This window comes from Calypte anna, chromosome 7 (genome assembly GCF_003957555.1).
Source record: "Calypte anna isolate BGI_N300 chromosome 7, bCalAnn1_v1.p, whole genome shotgun sequence".
Taxonomy (NCBI): domain Eukaryota; kingdom Metazoa; phylum Chordata; class Aves; order Apodiformes; family Trochilidae; genus Calypte; species Calypte anna.
Window position 1 is genome coordinate 12,342,133 of NC_044253.1, and position 9,196 is coordinate 12,351,328.

At 43.9% G+C, this 9,196-nt stretch overlaps 1 protein-coding gene across 3 annotated transcripts in view; it reads right to left on the minus strand.

Annotated features, from left to right (window-relative positions):
• GLI2 (GLI family zinc finger 2) overlaps positions 1-4,363 on the minus strand; it is a 186,469-nt gene extending 182,106 nt beyond the window's left edge. For 2 of the 3 annotated variants that reach the window (XM_030454713.1, XM_008497000.2), the window contains exon 1: positions 4,047-4,117. The gene's annotated coding sequence lies outside the window, so the exon portion shown is untranslated. Of the gene's footprint in view, positions 1-4,046; positions 4,118-4,273 lie in introns of those variants that run through there. The other variant, XM_030454712.1, reaches the window with a different exon arrangement.
• Between the last annotated feature and the right edge of the window lie 4,833 nt (positions 4,364-9,196).

Sequence of the window (9,196 nt, forward strand, 5' to 3'; positions counted from 1 at the left end):
ACAGTTCTAATTTGTATTGTTTCCTCTTGGAATATTTATAATTGCAGAAATGAGACCGGCAATTGCAAATAATTGCAAAAGGATGAAAAAAGATTCACCACTGACTAATGTCTTTGGGCAGCTGTGCCCGTGCCAGTACAAGAAACTCTTCCACTCATTACCATGGTGGCCTGAAGGAGCCTGTTTTCTAATGTTTTCTAGTTTGGGTGACCACTTCCATGAACCAAGGTCTCTTTTTCAGTGGTACTGAATATTCACAAATCCCAACTAACTTTTAAGGCTCTGAGCTTCTGAATTACAGAACAGCAACTTTCCTGTTCCCTTCCTGCAGTGAATTTCAGCTTTTGTGTGTTCAGTTTTGTTTTGTTCACAAGCAGTTAACGGGTATGGGGTGAGGTTTTAGAGTTGGCAAGTGTGAATGAAGAAAAGTTCTGTGGCCTCTCCTCAACTACGCACAACTAACATGTGTGCCCTTCCAGCTGGAACTGGCCTGGAGAAAATGAGACCCGATTTCCTAGTAGTTCCATTCTAGTCACTGCTTCACAAAGGAAACCTGCAATTGGCCTTTTCAGCTATAAAGATCACCGTACTCATTACTTCTACACAAATACCAGTGAGTTTCTAGAAGATGCACATATATGGGATCAGCTGTATACGTGGTTCAAGAACTGTATACATTTCATGCATACATCTATTATTTACCTCCTAACAGCATTATTCACAGTAGGATTCTTTCTTTACTATTGTTTTATTTAGTGTTGTTCTAATTAATTCCCAAATACCTCCTGTTGTTTCGGTTTTCTTTAAAGGAGCCCTGGGAACAGAGTTGAAGCAAACCCTAAATACCACTTAATGCTTTCTGGAAAGTTTTCCAAATGCGCAACTGTTTAAAATATTTACCCAGGTATATAAGAGGGTTGTGCAGCTCTCGAACAATGCCCTGGAATCTTTCCCATCAGTAAAAAAGCAGACAAAAAACAGAGACTGCTTAACCTCAATGCCTCAGCAGCAAGTGAGAAGTGCAAATATCGCATTTCTCTAAAGCCCTGGAAGCTTCATAGAAATGGAGTGGCAACTAATTAGTTTGATGCTATAGTCACATCTAATGTTCCTAAGTAGCTGCTTTGAAAAAACTCTGCTGCCTTGAAACCTTTGGCCAGATTATTAAGTGGAGGCTTTGTGATGGAGCAATAGATAGGTGTTTGCTGCACAAATACATACAGATTTTGGTGCCTGCTTACTGAATCCACTGCCCTGCTAATCTGCACTGGAAACTTCACTATGAAGAGAGCACTTCTGAGAGTACAAAAGCATGAAGTATCTGTGTACCTTTCAGACTACAGGGCAAACAACTGGCTTACAGTAGGCCACCAAAAACAGGGGGAGGTGGTTAACCAAGTGTCTTCCATGCTCACAAGCGGAGAGAATAGTACTTTTGATATTAGGTCAGATGACCTACCATGTCCTTAAACAAAAAGATGGTAGCAGAGGACTGGAAAACTCATTAGAAAAGGCCAGACTCTCTAAATAGAAATAAAGTATCAGGATTGTGAAAAAGAAATATGCTTTCAAGTTATACAGTGCTGTAGCTAACACATAACCCTCACACTATACAGCTGCTCACATAGTCCTGGAATCTGCATACCACCTATACCAATGTGCCACTGAAAGGGAAATTGTGGTATAAACCATTCAGGTTATTAGAGTCATGGAAACTTTAATCAAAAATGGTTCTCTGCCATAAAAGTTTAAAGCATTTTTCAAATCAATGCCAAAAATCCTGGCCATTATGTGTACATATATAAATATATATATGCTGCAAAAAGTCTGTCTAACTGTGACTTATTGTTCAGTGTGACATTACGGAAAGGAGGCTTCTGTGTATTGGATATCTGAGGTCAAGTTCTGGTTATTTTTGGTTTTTTTTTTCCCCACACAAGTAAAAACTGGAGCTGCATCAATGAAATTATGCTGGATTTATACTGGCATATGCATCCAGTTCAAATTCTTCTATGGCTCTAATTTTTCTCTAAATGAATGACCTAACTCAAACAGTATTTGTCCGTCTGTATACATCCCCTTTGACATACTGGAAAAAAGACATTGAAAGGAAGTTGGAAACAGTCCTTGAGATCTGTTTTTCTTTGAAGAACAGCAGTTGCATTTCTGGGCACTTCAAAGTCACATACTTTAAGCAATAACAACATTCAAGATCAAGTGAATCTTACCTCACCTTGCTTTAAAGATTAGCTCTTTCACAAACATGCAGCAGAGGCTTGGATATACACATACCCGTAGATTAACAGTTCATCTTCAGTGGATCAGGCACTTTTCTGTGCTACAGATGGGTCATATTTTCAATCAAATGACAAATTTCCAAGAGTTGTTTACAGTGGAAAAGACATAATGAATTTCATTCACTTCTTAAAAGTTGTCAGTTTTGCAATAACATTCAATATGACATTTTTATTGCAATTCAAAGTTTGACAGGTGTCAACATTTCCTCAAGTTCCAGCCAAAAGACAAATTACCATATCCACCCATCAGAAAAGTTGAACCAAACCAATTCACCAGCTGCAGTTGCTGTATGCAGCAATTACCATGCATTTCAAACATCCCAGGAGCATAAACAATTACTTAGGACGATCCTGTTTTCCAGGTGAATGTAGTTTCTTTTGCAGTGAAGTTAAGTGAATTAGGTTTAGAATTTAGAAAACTCAAAACTTTTCTTTTAAAGCAAGGTAGCTAGAACAAACAGATCAAATCAGCAAATCTTAAAACAAATCAGTCTATTCCACTGCTGTATATTTTGAATTTCATGGCTTATTTACTTAACTTTTTTGGCACCAACTCCACAGCACATGCCAATACAATATTTGTTTATATGCTGTTTTATGCAGCATGCTAGTCAAACGTTTATTTTCAAATTCCTGTATATCCCAAGAGCCTCAGTTGCAAAAGAAATTATATTAAAAAAAAAAAAAAAAGTGAAAGGGGTTAGCAGGGGGTGGACAAAGTTTTACAACTAGTGCCTTTATCTGTGGCTGTAAAACTATAAACACGAAACGCCAGTAAAATGCTAATTCCTGTACGCGCAGAGGTGAGTATATAGGTTTCCAGTACCTGGAGCTATGTGGGACACGAGGTTACCTATAGGAAGGCGCAAGTTTCGCTGGCTCTGTCCTCCCTGACCCTCATGCCTGGACATCTGCTCCTTCGCACCCAGGTACGGGAAGGCCATGCCGGGTCCCGCACACTCCCCCGCACCCTCCCCTCCCCAAATACCCCCGGCAGCGTTCCCCCTGCCCGAGGAGCGGCCATGGCTTTGCGCGCCCAGCCACCGCACCCGCGGAGGAGGAGCAGCAACCCATCAAGGAAGTTTTGAAGCCTAGACTCCAGGTTCGAAAAAACAGATAAATACATATATATATATAAAATCCCCTAACCGTCGGAAAAGGCGACAGCAAGACCACTGATAAACCATCCTAAAACCCTACGCTGGTAAAGTCAGGTTTCCCAGGAAATGATGGCAATCACTTGAGGCAGAAAAGGCATCTAGATGAGCCCATCTCCCTCTCCGCCTCCCTGATTGTTTTAAAGCCACCGAGTCTGGGGGAAAAACTCTCAGCTCCCTAAGTCCTTAATAGGATTGGAGTCCGGGTTTCTCCAAGCCGCTCCTCATCACACAGGGATCAAGTTGCAGCAGGGAATTTTTTAAATTCCTCAGCAAATATACTTGTCGAAAGATTGCCTCTCCCGGGGGGTAACAAGAAGTGGGGAGGGGGAGCAACTTTTTTTTTTTTTTTTTTTTTTTTAGGAAAATAAAACTCCTTTGGGCAGCCCTGTTGTTCTCCGGGTCCCGGGACGAGGCCGTTCCGTCAGCCACCCAGGGCTGCCAGTGTCACCGCAGCCCCCGGGAAAAACAATGGCCGTGGAGGCACGGCCCAAAGCCCGGTCCCGGCAGGGTCTGGGACGGGGGCGGACACCCACCCCACCTCCTCCCTCCCACACACATTCACGCACGGCTTCGCATCCGCCCCGCTCACCTGCGGAGAAAGGGATGGGGGATACGACACGGGACGGGACCCCCCCGGGCACCCGCTGAGAGGAGAACCCGCTGCAAAATCTCTACACATCCCCCACCACCACCACCACCCGGCACCCACCCCGGCACGGGGCACGCCTGACAAAAGCGGGAGAAAAGGGGGCGGGAGGGGGGGAGGGAATAAATAAAAAAAGCACAATGAAAAGGCACAATAAGCATCAACTTTACCCAAAAAAGCGGAGCAGCAAGTTTTCAGCAGGCGAGCGGTTGCTGCGGAGCAGAGCTGCTCCTCCGGACCCCCATCATAAACTTGGGGGAGGGGGGCGTGGGAGGGACTTTCCCTCCGTCCTTCCCTTTTGTGCCTCTACCCCCACTCCGCTCCTCTCCTCGCCAAAAGCTGCCGCGAATCCCGGCGGCGGCGCGGCTCACCCTGGCTGGTGCCGCGGAGCAGCTCCGCGGGGGAGGGCGGGGAGGGATGGAGGGCGGGAGGGCTGAGAAGGGCCAAGGACAGTTTGGAGAGGTGCGGGACACCGAGTGGCTACCGCTGCTCATCAGCCCGGGCTGGGTCTGGCCGCGGCGAGCACACTCTCTCGCACAGACACATGCATACTTTTATGTGTACACACACATATACACACACAGGCTTAAGTTAAGCAGGCTGTAGGGAAGACGCTGGGAGCGCTTTCAAGCCTAGACACAAGATGAAAACTGGCTGTAGGCTCTGTTTTCTCTCCCCACCCATACACTCCCCCTAAAAAAAAAAAAAAAAAAAAAAGGAAATCAAAACCTTCCTCTCCTCTCCTCTCGGCAGCAGCGGACCGCTCCAGATCCTCTCTCTCCTGTTCCCCCCTCCCCATCCTCTTTCATCCCAGATCACCCGCTCACCTCAACAAACCGCACCATTTTGCTTGCGGAGCTTTCTCGCCGCCGGAGTGGGATCCGCTCCCCCTGCCCGGCCCCGGAGTGCCGCTCCGTAGCGGGGGCTCCGGCAGCCCCTCCTCACCCCCCACCCCCAGCCCAGCTGGAGGGCATCTGCAACAAAACCACAAAAATGCCCCTTCTTCGGGGAAAGTAGCCCCCCTTCTCCCCCAAACAAAAGTTTGGCCTTGTGCAGATCCACTCTCTCAGAGGCGAGGATGGAACTGGGGGGTGTTTTTTCCCCAACTTGGGTCTTTTTGTTTTTGATGGGGGTTTTTTTGGTGTTTTGTTTGAGGTTGTTTTGGTTTGGTTTGTTGTGTTTTGTTTTGTTTTTGTTTCTTTTTCTCCTGGGAGGGTTGGTTGTTTTGGGTTTTTTTTTCCAAGCTCCCGGGTTTGGAGGCAGCAAAACCCCGCGGAGCATCTCGGCAGCCGCGGTTGTACCCCGGCCCACGGGCGGCTCCAGCCTTCGGAAACATCTTCGGTGGGAGAAGCGTTCAAGGAGTGTTCCCTAAACGCGGTAACTAGACCCGCCGGAGCATGATAATTTATTTTAATCCCCGTGTTTTGGGACCGAGGCTACGGGAAGAGGGAAAAAGAATCTCCAAGAAATGCCCCTCGCTCCCGCCCCCAGTATCTTCCCTTTTTGCACTGATCTGGTGCATTAACAGTAATACCAATGAGGAATGCAGCAGATTTAACTTGGACTGTGGCCAGACAGTGCTTGTTACTTGATTTGTTTTGATTTCTTTTGGCTATGGAATCTATCAAAAGTTTAAAACACAACCATATGCTGCTAGAAAGGGTCACCGCGCTGTACCGAGAGCAAGCTGAAACTCGCCGTATCATCAGGGTATCTGATTCCAGCAGGATTATGGCCAGTGCCATGGCAACCGCATGCCACATCACCCCCCATCTTCACTTTCAGTCCCTTGGGCAGCGTTAACATTTGCCAGCGGATTTGCCCGACACGCAGCCCAGGTCTGGGCAAGTGGAAAATGAGTTTTATGCCACTCAGAAACCTTTTCTCTTCCATTTTGTGCAAAGCAACAGGATGGACCTCTGGTTCTCCACTGCAATTTTGAACCTAAAAACCTTCCACACATCTAGGTGCCTTCTGTCTGAAACTTTGTACAATTTTTTTTTTTTTTTTTTTTTTTTTTTTTTTTTTTTTTTTTTTTTTTTGGGTGGCATTAGGAAGCTGATATTAAAGGGTGACAACCAGTTTCCCATGCACTCTCAACTCCCATTTATTCCATAGCTTGGAATTGTGTGTTAGTTTGGGGAGGACTGGAGGGCAACAGGTTATTTTGCCAAGCAACAACACTGCAACTTTTTGGGAGGCCAAAGAGCACTAGCATGAAGCCACTATCTCACCCAAAGAAGTTCCCTCCTCTGCCCGTGGTACACATTCAGTCCATGCTGTCACAGCAGCACAATCCTACCCAACATAAGTGGATAATTCTGTGCTTAAAGGATTTTCATTGCACCTACTACCGAAGAGCACTCCACAATGGAGAGAGGCTTTGGTTACCAACAGTGGGAAAAAACAAGTTTTGATCTTCAGAAAACAAAGCTCACTTGTATTCCCAGGTTACTTTACCTGGGGAAAGATAACCTGACATCTTGGGAGGTGTGTTAGAATAAGAGAGTTTTGGAGGGACCAAGAAGCTGGCAAAAAAAATTAACATTAGTTGTGTCCTGAATCCTTGCTGCATAGTTAGAAACGTGTACAACCAGAATGTTGGTCAAGAACAGTTCTAAAATTAAAAGATGGAAAGACTGAGCATTAATTAAGAGCAGTTATGCAGTTAAGAAGGACAGTTTTCCTTTCTAGAATTCATGTGTGAATCCTTTAGCAGATGGCGATTTTTAAGCCTGAACGGAAACTCCTCCTTTTTGTCAGAAGGATGATGGCTGGAGACGGCTGGAGTTTTTTCAGAACTCTGAGTTGGCTTTTACATTATCTGACTGCTGTAGCTCATCCATCCTTCCCTTTCCTGCTCTACTCATTGAACTGCCCTCTCTTAATCTTCCATGGGTGTCTGAGATTAAATAGATGACAGAATGACTGACATTTGGTATACATAAAAGAACCAAAATATGAACAAGAGGTCAAAGTGCAGCTCTTCCCTCTGGTCTTCCCTCCTGCTCTTGTACAACTCAATGGGAATGAAACCAGGTAGGGATATAAAGATATATGACAACATACACTTAATGTACCTTGCTATAGCATGTATGCGTGGATACAGAGGATACATTCAAAAATGTTCTGTACTAAGGGAAAGGTTTTTTTTAAAATCACGATTGTAAAAAAAAGTTCTTACAATGATGAAAGATTGACATACCACCAGGTCCAGGATTGCTAATCTGGAATCTGTCCCACTTCCTCTAGGGCAATGGAACAAACCTGATCAGCCACTGAGGAAGTTAGTGTAGCCTCAAAAGGCATAAATGTGGCCTTTAAAATGTTTGATATAGTTTTGAAAGAGGACTGTAATTTTTTATTAAGTAAGGTATTTAAAGAAAATGGTTGAAAAACCAATGGGGGATGCTCTATTCTGTTTCTTCATGTCTATAGGATTTTTTCTATAAATCTTCATAGATCCTCCTGACAAATTAAAGGCCTCATTTGAGTATTCCAAAGGATAATCACAGGCAGAAGCTTCCAGAAAAAAATCACATTTAAATTAGCTTCTCTTTTAGAACAAAGAAACAGTCACATGTGGGATGATCACTAGGAGAAAGAGGCCTAAAATTCTGTTTCATGCATCTCATACCTTGATGATGCCTGGTTTAAGCCCAATTGGGAAGAAGTACATGATCAGTTCTGCTGTGATTTAAACAGTTGCACCAGCTCTGGGGTCAATGAAGTTGCACCAAGTCTGAGTGCACCTTGTATCTATAGAATATAATTAATCACAATAATATTTAAGAAATTAACAACGTCATGTGCAATGCTATCTCACAATTTGCTGGGTGAATGGGAAACATTTTTTGGCACAATACATTCCCTTCTTTCTAAAAGTAGCACTGTTACCTGAGAGAAAATTTAACCATGTATAGACAATGAGACAGTAGTCACTGGGATGATATGCAGCTGTGATTCCTATCTGCCTCCATGTATGTGTTGTCTCTTGTTTAAAACTTCAGTGGTAAGTTCCTAGAGGCAGGTGCCATCTTTCTTAAGCCTTATTTTATTTTTCCTCTTTTCAAAGTATATCTAAAGTGTAATGTCAATGCTAATTTCACATTAGCTGCTTCTATTTGTTTTATTTATTTTGAACTGGAAAGTTTAATTCTTCGCAGGTTAAATCTGTGTTGTATCATGGATATTGACCTAGTGTCATAAACTTTTTTATGCCTTTTCTATGATTATGAAAGGATACATGCATGCTACATCAGCAAGGGAGGTGGTACTTCTAGTTAATGCAAAACTGGCATGGAAGCCTGCCTTTAATTTCAGGAAGCCTGCAAGATCTTGTTCAGGTTTAAACACAAACTGAAATATCCTGCTTAAACAGGACCTTATTCACATGACCTTGTCCAGTGAAATTACTGCTCATAAAATGATAAGCAAAATCATCTGACTGTGCATTCACCATGAACTAGGAACACACATGCCATCCGTTACCTGTCTTTGCAGAAGGACAGAAGCTTCTTCAAAATGCAGAGCCTGTCATGTCTGCACAGGCTCCAAGAAGTGTCATACTTGCTGCTGCTCTTGCCAGATCTGACCTCTCTTCAACAGTAAGAGGTCCCTTTTCATATTCAGATCTGAAACATAAAGCACATTTATGGAACTCCAAGCTCCAGCACCTAAACTATAGAAAATTTAACACCAAAAGCTCAGGTCTGGGTCTATGGCTCTGAAGGAGTTTCCAGCTGAAAAAAAAAAAAAAAAAAAAAAAAAAAAGAAAAGAAGCAGTACATGGTGCTTATGTGGGGAAAAAAAATAAGTGGCACTGAAAAAGCATTGCTCTTTGGCAGGGATGTGAAAACAAAATGCACAACTTCTGAAGGACAGTCTTTGCTCATGGTCCTGTGTGGTTTCTTATTATTTATTCCTGTATTCCCTGTCCCTCTAGCCACAACCCCCTCTGCCAGTGAGGGGATGGGGTACAGGGCTCTGGGGAGCTGAGAAAGGAGAAGGACAGCACACCAACCTGGCCAGGCTCCTTCTGGACTTCATCTGTCCCCAACAAAATGCTCAATATAATGAGAAGCCAGATAATT